General features: G+C 38.3%; 1 long non-coding RNA gene across 1 annotated transcript in view; it reads left to right on the top strand.

Annotated features, from left to right (window-relative positions):
• Positions 1 to 8,683, top strand: part of LOC115297081 — a 142,634-nt gene extending 133,951 nt beyond the window's left edge. The window contains exons 4-5 of the long non-coding RNA XR_003911256.1: positions 6,142 to 6,304; positions 8,295 to 8,683. This is a non-coding gene — a long non-coding RNA (uncharacterized LOC115297081). The remainder of the gene's footprint in view (positions 1 to 6,141; positions 6,305 to 8,294) is intronic.
• Positions 8,684 to 15,816: the final 7,133 nt, after the last annotated feature.

Here is a 15,816-nt window from a genome sequence, read left to right as displayed (position 1 = left end):
GGGGACTTTTATGGTTCCATACAAATTTTAGGATGTTTGTTCTAGCTCTGTGAAGAATGACATTGGGAGTACATTGATTTCTTTGGGTAGTATAGATATTTTAATGATATTTTTTCTTCCAGTCCATGAGCATGGAATGTTTTTCCATTTCTTTGTGTCTTCAATTTCTTTCATAAGCTTTCTATAGTTTTCAGTGTACAGATATTTTACCTTTTTGATTAGGCTTATTCCTAAGTATCTTATGCCTTTTGGTGCAATTGTAATGGGGTCAATTTCTTGATTTCTCTTTCTGTTTCTTCATTTTTGGTGTATAGAAAAGAAACTGATTTCTGCATGTTTATTTTAGATCCTGTGACTTTGCTGAGTTCACGTATAAGTACTAGCAGAAAAAGAAGAATCTTAATGCAGGTCAAAGTTTGCAGGGTCTGGGGAGGATATCTATAAAACTATCATAAACAAATTAATTTAAATATTTTTCATATAGCTTCTCACATTTTTTGTAAGCTTTATTTCCTCAGACTTTACTTTGTGCGTGGTCTACTTTTATGTAGCATGATCTGAATATGAGTTAATATTCAAAATCCAATGACTCTCATATCAATAAATGTAGATATCAAATCCAGATAATAGAGGTAGGTTTTTGGTAAGGGGAAACAGAGGCAAAGTTCATGTAAAGAGTATTCAAAAAAATTCCCCAAAGCAATAGAAGGATCTCTATTAGCTTTATAAACAGGAATAAAAATTTGAGCAGTTTATAAGTTGTAAATCCAGTCTGTCTCTTTTTTGGGGAACACATGGATTCTCTTTCCATTTTTTCCCCCCAAAGTTTATTTATTTTGTGTGGGGGGGGGAGGGGCAGAGAGGGAGAGAGAGAATCCCAAACAGGCTCTATGTTGTCAGAGCATAGTGATACAGGGCTCAGTCCCACAAACCATGAGATCATGACCTGAGGGGAAATCAAGAGTCAGACGCTTAACTGACTGAGCCAGCCAGGAGCCTATGGATTCTTTTTTCAATGGGTGATTAGCAGTGTGTGCATTAGTCAGTGCCATTTCTTCTATCTCTTTCTGCTAGGAAATTTATAATTATTTGTATTTGGAGTTCTTTCCTATAATGATATTGGAACTAGATGTGACATCTGAGGTAAGAAGAGAGAAGAAGATAAAATTAACATTAGGCACAACTGAAGAAGGTACTTGGGACTTTGAGAAAGGTGTGAAAGAAAGGCAATAGCTTCCTAGCCTCAAAATCAAAGAAGGAGAGGGTTGATTACTAGAGTCAGATGCTATGTAGAGTTGAAAGATAAGAACTGGGAAAAGGGCCATTTGGACAGTTAAGAGGGCAATTGTCTCTTTTAATAATGCTATTTTAATATTCATTGATAGATACAAATGCTGAATTCAAAGAGTTAAGAAGGAAGAAGTAAAAGGGGTGTATCCATGAGGGCTATGGTTATATTTACTCTTTCATTGTCCTGGTATTATTTCCTAATGATTCAACTTAAGGTCTTACCTAAAATTGGTTTAGGTACATATGTGGTGATTGACACTGAAATGATTGAATTTAGAGAAACTTTTTTTTAAAACTAAAGCTAGTTCCCTCCTCGCCACCTCAAAACTGAAAAGATTTCTTTATCAGGACTATTTTGAGCAGACAATTTATTCTACAAGGCACAACCTCACGGGGTATCCTGACTAAGTAACCTTGTATAGAAAGAGATGGTTGGTTCAGATTCAGGAGGTGAATTGAGAGTAAATGAAACAGCAAATTACAGAAAAGTAGCATTGCCTACACTGTGTTATTTTTTCTTTTGTACCCCTTTCCTTCCTCTATAAAACACAATGAGCATATTAGGATTAGCTTATTAGGATTCGCTTATTAGCTTATTAGGATTACATAGTTCCCCTTTATGGACTATTAAACAGGCCAGACCTAGAAGTTCTGTCAACTGATGCTCCAGAATAAGGCAGGCTGCAGCACTGATCACACCACCTGGAAATGCCAGACGAAAAGCTGCCTTAAGGAAGGGGGCAGTCAGACCTCTAGAGCATCTACTATGTTTCTATATAATTAGAAATAGGAACCAATATCAGATGGAGAGTGAGACTGACTAAAATTGAGCTTTTCTGATGGCTAGGGAAAATTATCCAGATGACGAGGGCATATTGACTCTGAATTGGGAGACCTGAGTTGAAGGCACGGTGTCACTAATGTGATTATGAACAAGTTACTTAGACTCCTGATGTGTTTCTTCCTTGCACAGAAGACTAAGGTCATCATGACAACTGGACCAGCATTGTACAGAATTACAGAGAAAGTCTATGTAACCTCAAACAACTACTAATGAAAAGTCTTAGTCGTTATGCTTTGATCTCTCCAATGCTTAGATTTATATTTGGCATTACAGATATTTTCTGAAAAGATCTGCCAAGCCTAGCAAATGTTAGTGATCAAGAACTCCTAAACAATATCATTTCAGGGTGCCTGGATGGCTCAATTGGTTAAATGTCCAACTCTTGGTTTCACTTCAGGTCATGATCTGATGGCTTGGTGGGTTTGAGTCCCATGGTGGGCTCTGCAATGGCAGAATGGATTCTGCTTGTGATTCTCCCTTTCCCTCTCTCTCCACCCCTCCCCCACTTGTGCTATCTGTATCTCTCTCAAAATAAATAAATAAACTTAAAAAAAAAAAGCATATCATTTCAGGAGCACCTGGGTAGCTGAGTTGATTAAGTGGCTGACTTTGGCTAAGGTCATGATCTCAGAGCTCATGAGTTCAAGCCCCACATAGAGCTTTCTGCTCTCAGCACAGAGCCTGCATCAGATCCCGTCTCCCCCCTCTCTGCCCCTCTGCCGCTCATGCTTGCTCTTTCTCAAAAATAAATATAAAATTTTTTTAAAAGAGTATCATTTCATTTAATATTTCAAAAACAAAAAATGAAATTAAAAACACAGCCATACCACAAATAAACAACAAACAAACTGAACTAGGAGCAAAGTCATTTGTCCAAGTAGTAATTTGTACAAGTAGTGAATGGAAAACTCTAGATTAAACTGCATTCTTGAACTTCCATGTTTTTTGCATATTCATACAGCATGACCAAAGCACGTACTTAATACAATGAGAAATCTCAATGAGAAAATAAAAATAATAACATTTATTTTCAAATCCAGTCAGGACCATCTTTATGTGAAATGGAATCATCTTCTAACGTTTTATTTACAGTGTTAGTACCTTACCATCTCTCTTCTGTGAGGACTGCTATCCTGCTGCAGCAAACAGCCATATTACACCTAAGAAATGCTTGGACATTTCCTCTCTGGATCCTAGGGTATAAGCTATGAAACTGGGTGGCTGTCTGTGTCCACATTTCCTGCCATAAATTTCTAGATACCTAGGAAGTGGTTTGGAGAGAGAAGAGGAGGGAAGGGAAAGTGAGGAAAGTGCAGTGCAATGGGGAGCAGGGGATGGGGGGAGAGAAAGCTACTGTACAGAGTGGACAGAAAATCAGCGTGAAGCCCAGGTCCTTTTAAATTTCAGGCCAGACTATTTCCAGAAATTTATTCACCAGTCTAGTTTTTCTCTTTTGGATTTCCTGATAGACATGCTGGTTAGCAATGGGCTTTGGAGTCAACTGAACTGTGCTTGAATTCTATAGCTACATTACTGGCTCTGTGACCTCCAGAAGGTTACTTAAACCCTAGAGCCTTATTTCCTAAATCTGCATAAGGGGATCAATGGTCCTCGCCCTGTCAGATCTTTCTAAAGCTTAACTAGGGTACTGTGTATAAAATGCTTACTCCAGGCCTTGTATATCCTAGTTGTGTTGTAAATGGTAACTATTAGAAACTCAGTAGATTTGTGGATTTAGCACTGATTTTAGGATTAGCGCTAGAGCAGAAAGGATTCTTTCTTAAGAACCATCTGGCCCACTGATTCTCATAAGACCCTTTGGAGTCCTAAGTGTGCTCTCTAAATGCATCGGGAGGGGGCAGGCCACCTAGTGATAAGTGTGAGAAGAACTCTGCACCTCAGCTTCTTGAAACAGAATGCCTCTATTTTTATCTTTTATATTTTGCTCTTCCTACTTAAAAAATAATATGAGTTCAGCAAAAAAAAAAAATATTCAGCAGATGCCATGAGTTGAGTGATTCACTTCATTGCCTATGTTGTGACATGATTCTGGTCTACACAAACTTTTCATTAATATTAGCAAACCTGAGGGGTGTTGGCATCATCATGGGACCACCTTCATAGGTAATTCCCCAGGTACAAGACTGCAGTGGAGAGTGGCTCTGATCTGACCGCCAGAGTCTGACTGAAGTTACAGATGGGGTCTTCAGCAGAATTAGTCATCTAACACTGTAAAGACAACGTGTAGACAATTTAAAAGATGATGATGACTAAACCCATTATGTAGAATAAAAACTATTCTGTTTTCACAAGTTCATTTAGGCATAATTAAAAACAAGAAACTGAAGAATTTAAAATTAACTTCCGATTCTTATTGGAAATTGGTAAAATCCTTAGTCATGTACAATTAAGGGAATTGTCTCTGTTATGGTCCAGTCTCGATGTCTCTTCCTCATTCATGTTTTGCTGATATAGTTAACATCCCACCCCAGACTGGATGACGTTTTCACTTTCTTCAATCAAGCTTTTAGTCATAATTACAGTGAAATTTTGGTCTCTGCATCTGCGATTGCTCAAAGATTATACTGTAAATCAACTGATTTCTAAGAAAGCTTCAATTCTGAACAAGGCCTGTTGCCAGTGAGGAAATCATCGTGATTAAGATGACATTAATAGACAATGTTTATTGAGCACTGCGGTGCTTCAGCTAGGTTACAGATGGACAGGAAGAGAGCCACTCCCAACACATGTACATGTTTCAAGGTTACATTAAGTTCCTGATTTAATTAGCGAAAGATGGAAACCTGATTAGAAGGGAGGCAGTCACATGGAATAGGAGCATATGCAGCACTTCTCAACATGGCTTCCTTGCCTGCCCACAAACTCTAACAGGAGCCCACAGCTGCCCATATCCACACGGAGGAGGGCAACTTGTCATCTTTGCCATGCCGCTGTCCTTTAATATTCAGGGCTTACATCATTTTCTGGAAGGACTTCTGTAACAACCTATTTGCTTCTTAAACTCAAATCAGTGTCTGCAAGACATCATCTTTCACCAGGGAGCAAGTAGTGTCTGGACTTGGATGCCCCAGAATGGAATCTCTGTTTCTGAGTTTCCGGAGTTCTGGGAAAGAGTATGTTCCAGTGAGTATTCACCAGGAGCCTTCACTCTGTGGTGCACCCTCCTGCGACGTATCATTGAATCCCCTGTTCAAAACTATTATAGAGTCACAGTCACTATCCATAGCCTTAGGTTCATCTAAGTTTTTAAATTTTAGACAGGCTGTATGGTACACATAACATACATCTAATTTGTGCCCCTCCCCTCCTGCTGTGACATCTGAGGCAGTACCCATAAGTACTTACTTTATACATGGGATAGAGAAAGACTATGGATTGATTGCCTCACCTCCATTCAGTCGGAATTTGCTACAAATGAGTTTGTGCCAAATGTGTGAATAATCATTTTGTTCTAGGCATATTGTGGGTGTTGCAGTACAGATCAGGGTTTGTTGACCTGTACTACTACTTTTATTCTGCAATGATGGAATTGAAGTTTAGAGAGTTTAAGCAACTTGCCCAAGATTACAACTTGAGTAGAGGGAAAATCCAAATTTAAGTTTGCCTATAGTCCAGGTTTGCTTCTTTATTAACAGTATGATAACCTACATTGGTTCTCTTTCAGATGGAAGGAGGCTTCCCTTTTCTGAGTCTTTCTAATAGGGTCGGGACTAGAGAGAGGGCAATGAGGTACTCACTTTGGGTGCAAGATATAAGGGAAGGTGCCAAACAACTCAGTTATCAAGATAAAACATTTAAAAGTCAGTATATTAACAATTTAAATTAATGAAAAAAAATCCCTGATGAACTAAATATGAAACATATAAGTCAAGATGTGATCAGCGTTACTGGCTTTTCATTAGTCTCAAGACTCCAACATGACTCTACCGACACGGCTCTCTGATCACTGTTTGAATACTGCTCTGTCTTTCTCTTTTCTCCTACAGTAAAAAGGAGTGTGACAGCATATTCACTTTGGCAAGAAGGGTGACTCCATGATCGGGTCCAGGAGAGGCAGTTCTCCGATGTACAAAATTCATGAACATCACTACACTCCCTGATTACCAGGATTAAAAATCCCTTCTGGCTACCGAAACCCAGACATGATAGGTGAACTGTTTTATCTCAGCCTCCATTACACAAAGAGAAGGGGCTGTTATTTTTCATAGATATTTCAACAGAGTTGAGGGATTGGAATGGAAATGTTTAAGTTGGTTTACTTTCAATTTCATGATTATTATCAATCAAGATTCAGTAGAAAACAAAACCCACTCCAATGAAAAGAATTTAATGTAGGAATGAATTTCTAGGTCAGGGAACAGAAAGGGTATTAGACACCGAAAGATAAGCAACAGCAGAAAGCTGAAACCACCCTCTGGTCTGAAGGGAAACAGGCAAAAAAAAAAAAAGAGAGAGAGAGAGAAAGAAAGAAAAAAAGGTGTTCCCAGAATTAGAGAGAGAGTTTGAACAATGAGGAGAGGCTGGCGAGCAGGACCTGTGGTTGTGAAGGGGGCTCCACTCAAAGCAGTAGGAAGAGGGGAACCCAACCTCTCACACCCCTGATTTTAGGAATTAGCTGGGAGGCGGTCTGCTGGTGCCAGGGAATCAGTCTCCCGGGACACAGAGAAAGGCATCAAAGGGAGGAGAGAGTATCTAGGGCAGGGAGAAACTGGGAAAAAAACACACACAGTGAGTTTTGTTCATTGATTTTCACAAACTCAGATTTCTATCAAGGTCCTCCTGTCTTTTGGTGACAGAACCAAGGAGCTATTTGTTGAAAGTAGGAGGAATGCAAAGATGGTCACCATTTAATGTGATCACTACACTGCTTTTGTGCAGAATTGTTATTGATGACACAGTGTTATCCCCATTGTACAAAAGAGAGACTGATTTCATTCTCCTGTTTTCTTAATCATAAGAACAATTAAATTGCATAGAAAAGAGAAATGTTTATGCTAGTGCAAGTCTCTCAATATGACTTAGATTTCTTTATTTTCCAACCCAAAACAGTAAGAGAAAGAATTGAAAAGAAAGCACTGAAAATTTAAACATGAAATAATCCTTCTGAATCAGCATTCAAAAACAACAGAAGGACTCAATGGGGATTTAAGTGAAGTAGCTAATTTTGTACATATTTTAAGAGTATGGTAAAGGAGTGATAGTCATTTATTTGGTATGACTCATGACTATTGATGTGGACACATTCTCCAAATATATGAGAAGTCTAACCTGGGGTAACTATAGATTCACTTTCCATACATATGACTACTCTGGGGTATTATTTACTCTGGTATTCTGATGAGTCAGGAGGATGAGGAAAATGAGAGTAATGTAGTTACTTGCCCTTGAGGATGACCAAGGAGATACTATACTGGGGCAGCAGAACTCTTAGTTCTGGTTCTTTTCACGCCTTCAAGTTTTATGCCATAATTTATGACCAGATTTTTTCATTGATCTCTTCTAACTCCATGTTCTTTCACCTGCTACTGGGCTCAGTTCCCCATGAGTCACCTGATCATAACAATGGCCCACTTTTTAAATGCGCTTATGGTAAATTTAAATAAAGTAATTGAAGTTAATATAAGTTATCATGTAAAAATGCTATTAAAATTTTCCCTATGGACCTCGAGGGTGTCATGCTAAGCAAAATAAGTCAGGCGGAGATAGACAGATACCATATGTTTGTACTCATAGGTCTAACAGGAAAAACCTAACAGAGGGGAAGGGGTAGAGAGAGAGGAGACAAATCATGAGAGACTACTGAATACTGAAAATGAACAGCGGGCTGAAGGGGGAGGAGGAGGAGGGGAGGGAGTGTTGGTCATGGAGGAGGGCACTTGTGGGGAGAAGCACTGGGTTTTATATAGAAACCAATTTAACATAAACTATTATAAAATTTTTTCCCTATAATTACATCAGATAACAACCATAAGTATTTCAAAAAGTAGTTTTCAGGCTACCTACCTTTAATTGGTAGGATTTAGTTTCATGTTGATAGCACTATTTCCTCCTTTGTGTGGGCACTTAACCATATTTTAAATATTCAGAAAATTTTTTTTTCTGTCTCAGATTTTCCCTTTCATTTTCTTTTTTCTTTCAGGGACTCACAAAGGAAGAGATACTGAAGTGAATTTTCAGAACAAATTGGTTTTGGAAATGCTGATTCATTAAATTATGTATAGCCAAAGTTTATTATTTTTATTTTGTATATAACATTGGGTTATATGCTGAGAATTTAAAAATACATAAGGCATGAACCCTCATTTCCAGAAACATCAAGTCTAATGAGGGAAGTAAACATGTAAAGATAATTTCATCTAATGTGTTAAGGAAATACCAAAAGTACAAATACATTTTCCTGGAGATAGGCATTCTGAACTAAGATTCATAAACAATTAATAAATACGTTCAAATGCTTTTCTTTAAAACAGCATGGTAGTAGTAATTAAATAATATACAATGCATACAACAGAATAGCATGTCACATCAGCATCCAATAAATGGTTATTATTTATTGACTTCAAAAAATTATTTGCACCATGTTTCTCTCTTCTAAAACTTTCTGTTAGGTGATCACTCATTGCTCAGTTAAACAGAGCTGATACAGTTATAAACGCTATATATGCAAGTGTGCAGTTAACAGAATCATGAATTTTATTTTATAGTGTAACTGACCCACAGCCATTTTGAAGATGAAAATACTGAGGTGTAGATGGTTTGAGTGGCTTGCCCGAGTCACCGAACTGTTTAGAGAACCCGTGTCTGCTAATCCTACAAAGGGCCTTGCACGTCAGAGTATGCCTTACTCCCTGCTCACCTCACCCCTTCCCTGTAGTCTGCATCTGCATTAGAAATGTCCCTCCTCTAAGGAACATTTCTGATCCATGCTCCTTTGACAGTGAAGTTGAGCTGTTCTAGCATTGATGAAGTGTGAATGAGATGTTGTTATTAATACAAACAGAGGCACCCTCTGGGTATTATGCATTTATCAGATCAAGCATCAAAATAGGAAACTACAAAAACAACTAATGAAAACAAAATGAATATTGTTAGCTAAATTAATGCTGTCATCTTCCCCAAGTGTGTCTTCAAATGAAATGGTCCAATGGCAAAAATAGAACAAGCTGGGAACACTTAGTTCTGCGGTGTAGAGAATTTGAAACAGACTTATTTCCAATGTGTTAAATTGTTCAAGTATCAGTGGTGAATGACTATTAGCATGTGAGGACCCCAGAAAAATTCAGTACGCCCCTTCCCAGAATTTCTCTTAGAATTCTGGCATAAAACAACAGCCACATCAATAAAATGAATGTGGATTTTGGAGCCTGACCCAGCAATACCTTCTCTGCCTCCTGCTCACCTACATGCTTTAGGAATTTTATGGGCGCTGCCACTGTCCCCTTCCACTGCCAAAATATTTGACTGCCTTTGCAGCTGTGCTCCTGAGGGAGAGGAATACCACATCAAGAAAGAATATTGCTGTGCATATTTATTTGTTGAAACTAAGTAATGCTCCTGAGAGTAGTGAAATTAGTATCTGTGCCTGTTAAATTCGTTTTCTCTCTTTTTCAATTCAGTGCCATCCTGTTAGTGGTTTTTCCCTTTTTGGTCCATGAATATGTGGAGGAACAGTCTAGAGTTTCTGTGACTGGAAGCACGGTGGTAGGTCAAGTCTTGCTCAGTCACCTCTAGAGTTGCCTGGGTTAGACCATAGTGCTGATTTGAGTACTGATGATTCAAGGTAGTTTTGTCATAGAAATGTGGTCGTAAAGGGGCTGTTGATGGTTCCTTTAATTTCTCTACTGTTCAACATATCTCACTGTGGTTAGGATTCTGCTAGAGGAAATCAGGATGAAAATAGGTAGTATGACTCCACTCTTAGAAAGATCAGTGTACTTTGTTACTGAAATTGATTGCAGCTTCTACTAGAAACGTTGTCCAAAATCCAACGTGGATAACTCTGGCCAATGAGATCAGCCCAGCTGCCAGAAAATGCACACTGAGCGTGACATGCTCACCAGCTAAGACATTCTGACTGTCACTCAAGTCATGATGGATTTGACTCGAGACTGACAGTTGCAGAGCATGGATTTTATAAAAGAGAGTCTTTGAGTGACTGATTGAAAGACATTACGGTATTAGTTGCTTTAGCTCCTTCAAATCCCAAACATGGTTTAACATTTTATTTGCTTTGCACTAAGAATTTGGAGGTAAACAAGCTATTGTGTTTGGCATCCCAATGGTCACAGTCCAGTAGGAGATACGGACAGGTATTACTGAGTAATGTGAGAGATGCTGTAAGGTCAGTGGGGGAAAAAGAAAATGACTCTGTAATGAAGGTAGTGGCCACGGATGCGTTGAGGGCGGGGTGGGATTCCTTAGAGAAAGCAGGGCAGTGATTGACACCTGAACTAACCCTTGAAGAATAAGTAAGAATTCTCTGCACAAGGGCAAAAGTATTAGGAACAGAGACAATATTGCATGCAAGGGCTGCTTTGGACACTGTGATAAAAATGGATGCTTGAGAGCTCTTTGAAGAATTTAAGATTTGTCACTTTGTTTCCTGGTGTTCATTTATTCTACCTGGGAAAAAATCAATTAGTAGCATGCAAAAAATGAGAAAAACAAAACAAGGCATACACTCCTTTAGTCTTTTGGGCTAAATATATATCATCATAAAGTTTTTACATCCAGGCCACACTTGAACTATGCTTGAGATATTATAAAATTGTCAGAAATTGCAGACTCTCACTGACCATCACCATTCTGTCAGGACAGGTGGCTGAAATGTAGAAAGGAATTTTTATATTTTGATAAAGTGTTGATGCTTCTGCCATTTCACAACCAGACCACCTTTCCAAATATGATTTCACTACTGTTATTTCTTAGACGACTTGGTGCCAGAGCATGTTGGATATGAAATTTCATGCTGAAATTCTCTGATGTGTTTCTCAATTTGACATTTGAAATGCCTCAGGAGAATTTTCTAGTCAGCGAGCTTGCATAATTTTGTGTTACAGAAATTAAAGAAACAGCTATTCACACAAATGATGTTCCTAATATGTAGAAAAAGAGTCCTCTACTGGCTCAGTATTTTGCGGTAAATATAAATTTTGGGAAATTTTGTGATAAGATATAGCTACTTGGGCTTACAAAGTTTTACCAGGAAACTACCTGAAAACTCAAAGACCCCAACTTTAAGTTCTGCACCAATAAGGGTCATATTGAGACCCGCTAAAATGAAGTCTAGAACTGGGCCTTTCAATCAGTCACATAACTTGGCATTAGATGTCCTGATTACTAAAAGGGAAGCGCGGCTAACAGCATAGGGATATATCAGCTTTGGTGAATGCATCCGTTAATAGCATGAGTGTATGGACATTCGGTGTGGTATATCATTAACTGATCAAGATACCTTTTCTTACATTTTTTAAAAGGCTTTTTGCCAAAATTATTGAAAGCACCAAGTGTTCTATAGAAATTTAGAACTTGTCAAACATTTTTTAAAACCATGTGTTAAGTACTTCATCAGCATTCAGCAGTGCAAAAGACAAATGAGACACAGTCTTTGTTCTGGGAGGGAGCAATGAGTGCACAGTGGCTATGGCCAGGAGCTGTGTTGTTTTCTTCACAACTAAGCTTACTCTTGTCATCATAAATGAGCCATGCAAAAATATTTTTGGGAAAATCCTCATAGAATCTAAACACTTAATCTGTGGTTCCATTCTAGTCTTCTCTCTTCTCCTTTCTCACAACCCTTCTTCTTTCTCACAACCCTGTTATCTGAACCCTAGTAATGGTAAGGATAGTAAGATATAGATCAGAGAACTGTGGAGGCAAGAGATGGGGATAGATCCTATAGAACCTCATTGGCCATGTTGGAATTTGGGCCATTGCATTTAATGACATGGAAAATCTTTAGAGACTTTGAGGCAGAGAAGAGCATGGTATGATTTAACTCTTAAAAGGATCAGTCTGGTGGCATCTGGATGGCTCAGTTGGTTAAGTGTCCAACTCTTGATTTTGGCTCAGGCCATGATCTCGTAGTCATGAGATTGAGCCTTGCATTGGATTCTCTTTCTTTCTGCCCCCTCGCACTCATACTTTATCCCTCTCTCAAAATAAATAAATAAACATTTTAAAACAGGATCAGTCTGTCTAGTATATGGTGAGAATAAATCACAAGCCATGAGGATTCAAGAAAGGACCCAAAAGGACCCTGAAAATCCTAACAATAGGTAATAGAAACTTGAACTAGATTGGCAGGAGTAGTGGTTGTTAAAATTTCTCAGGTTCTGGAAAATATTTTGAAAGTAAGGCGAGTAGGATTTGCTGACAGGTTGAATGTGGGATGAAAGAAAGAATTCAAAGATGAAACAACTGATTTGGGGCAAAGAATTGGAAGGAGAGAGTTGCTATAAACTAAGAAGGAGAAGATGGCAGGCAAAGGAGGTTTGATGTGAAGGTCAGCCATTTACTTTGGCCCTGTTAAGTTTCCAGTGTCTGAGGTACGACTAGGTGGAGATGCAAAGCGGGCAATTGCATATAGTCTGTGATTCAAAGGAGGTGGCTGAGCTGGGCATAAATCTGCAAGTCAGCAGCACAGAGCAGGTACTAAAAGACACAGAAGTAAAAGAGATCACTAAAGAATTAAGTACTGCCATTCCAGTATTTAAGTTTTGAGCTCCCAACAGACAAAATTCATACATACAATTGAAATCAATCTGTTCATTATTATGTCAATTGGCATCAGGTCAAAGAAACCAGAGGCAGTAGAAAAGCAGTATGATGAACTGAATTGTAAAGAGAGATAATTTTTGTTTGCATGGCTAGAGGATCTAACCTAGAGAATCCATTTAACATCTGATATCCATTTAACAAACGATGACCTTGCAAAAAGTGCATTGCTTTAAAAAATGGCTAAAAACAGGCATGGTGATTCATAAATAGAAAATTCTTAAGTTCAATCAGTGTTTATTGTTTCAATAAGAAGAGTCGTTAGCCTGACTTATGTCTATTATTGCGAATTAGAGATTATTGTACAAAGAAAAATGAAGAAAGTATGTACTTAACTATGTCTCTTATTTTGCCCTTATAATTCACATAATCATAAAATTTAACTGAGGGCTCTTCCCTAATAATAAACCCATATGTACATAATTTGTGAGTATGGATTAATCCTGGAATCTTTTCATTTCACTCATCATTTATTTTTATTCCATATTCAAGAATCGGTTATGCTAACTCTTCTGGAAGTTCTCATCTTGGAAGCCCTTGACCTAACTTTTCTGAGAGACGAAGCTCTTTATTAGTTCCATAAGCTCCTACGTTGACCTGTATCTCAAACTGATTTAAAAAAAGAAATAGCTAAGAATGAGAAAGCCAGTTGAAGCTCAACCATTAATAACTTCTACTTGCTGCTCATAAAGAGTGTATTTTGACAGGTCAATTATGTTATTACTCCAGAAGGCAATTGACACATTGTCTTGGTAACATGAAAAATTTCCAGGAGTAATGGACCTGAGATTTTTTGTGTTATTTTTAGCAGCCTAAAACTAAGTCTAAGAAAGCCAAAAGCCAAACAACAAAACAAAACAAAACATGGCAGCGTATCCTCTGCCAGGAGACTTGAAATAAATCTTAGAAGGCAGCTGCTGTTTTTGATCACTGACTCAGCGCGACCTTTGGGATTCTGATGGTCTTTTCTGTGAGTAGCCGGGGATTTCTTGGATCTCATCATGAATCTTTCAAGCCTGCAAAAACCAAAGTTCTGGAGTCATTTGTGAAAATCACTCTGAAATACTGTGTCCTTTCAATATTTATATATTGAATTTGGTTGAGTAAAAAATTCATAGGCAGGAATCTTAGGCACGATATCGTCACTGCATCTTTTCAGCAAAAGATCTATTTGAGAATGTGGTGCAGAAACAACCCCTGCCCTAAAACAGAGTGGCTCAGAGTTACTTACCAGGTTTCATTTCATGTTCAGTGATAGCAAGCCGTCTTCTAGCTGCCTTTCTTTTAGAACTGTGCCTAAAAAGTACCATCACAGTCTCTCAGAATCTGTCTTAGCTTTGGTAAAGGAAACAAGACCTGATTCTGGGACAGTCTTCACTCATTCGAATGAGAGAGGCTGGGGCTCAAGGTAGAAATACTTATGTTTATCACTTAACAGTTAACACTTGTATTGATTTAAAGGGAATGTAAGTCCACAAAGTTTATAGATATAGTAATGATACACACCCCCCTTCAAATAAATCTCAGGCCAGATTTTCTCAAAGTTTATTCCTTTCTTGCTTATGACTACTCAATCCAAAACCTGTGATAAGAGATTGGGATTATTTAACACAAGGTTTTAATTTCTACCTGATTTATCACTCACTTGAGACATTTTAGATATTAAACATACGACTATTGTTTTGGCAACATTATCATCTTTCACAATTTCTCAATAATCACAGATATTCATGGATGGACATCGGTGAATAATTCACTTAGTTTCCTATTGCTTCAAGGAAGGCTGGGTTGAATATTTTTCAGGGAAACATCCAAGGGAATTCTCATAACCTCAATGAGTGCCTCAATTTCCACAAAAGATAAAGACCCCTGAATTAGGAAAAATCGTCCTCATTGCTAGCATTTTAAAGAAACTCCCATTGCCCCCATCCAGGCCCCATTCCACTTCTAAGTAGGTGGCTAAGATAGCACAATGAAGATCAAGGGCAAATTCTAGTCCACATTTTCAAGACAGCAATTTCTCCTTGGCACATCATGGGATTTGTTTATTTTCACTCACGGGAAATTATATATTAATCAATGTACCAATTCTAGTTTTTAAGAAATATATGGAAATAGGTACATAGCTACTAAAATATACTGTCTTTGTACCACATGAAGTCATCTTGTATAATGAAAGATGGATCTCTGAAGTGTTAGTTCGGCCTTCTGTGCATTGATATTTGCAGGATAGCTGTGGACTGTCAAATTCTGTTATTTTTTTAGCCTCTAAGGATTATATCTCAACCATAAAGATCTTGTCTATAAAGAGAGGATGTTGGGCCAGATAAATTCTGAAGTCCCTCCAATCAGGTTTCTGTTTGGTTCAGTGTTAACTGAAAACAGAGTTCAGCAGGCCTGACGGGAACCTCGTGCCTGCCTGAATGCAAGCTCATGTCTTCTCCACAGCCTTCCTCTCATAGGCTAGATATCTCGGTTAGTACCTTCCTGTGTGTCTCTTACATGCAGTGTTTCCTTTCCCAGTGACACCGCTCTGGCTGTGTTGGAAGGGAAAGGGGGTGCGGGAGCTGAAGTGTGGCCAGCACCGGGCCACTCACCCAGGCAGAGATGCACACGCCACCCGTGATGTGTGGTAGATGGCAGAGTTAGCAAGTAAATAGCGGAGATGGAACAACCCCAAAGGTGGGAAATCTCTCGCCTTTTTTTTTTTCACATTAGTTTTCCTTTTTATTATTATTTGTCTTTTCTTCCCATATTCTTCTTTTCATATTCTAAAATGTAGTGGGATTATTCAGAAGTTATAGAACATAATATTTTGAGTGTGCAAGCAGACATCTTCTAGTTTAATTTACAAATCTGAGAGTGGATTTTTTTTCATCCAGAGT

This window comes from Suricata suricatta, chromosome 7 (genome assembly GCF_006229205.1).
Source record: "Suricata suricatta isolate VVHF042 chromosome 7, meerkat_22Aug2017_6uvM2_HiC, whole genome shotgun sequence".
In the NCBI taxonomy this organism is placed as follows: Eukaryota; Metazoa; Chordata; class Mammalia; order Carnivora; family Herpestidae; genus Suricata; species Suricata suricatta.
The sequence above is the reverse complement of the archived record's forward strand: the minus strand, read 5'-3'. Positions and strand labels throughout refer to the sequence as shown.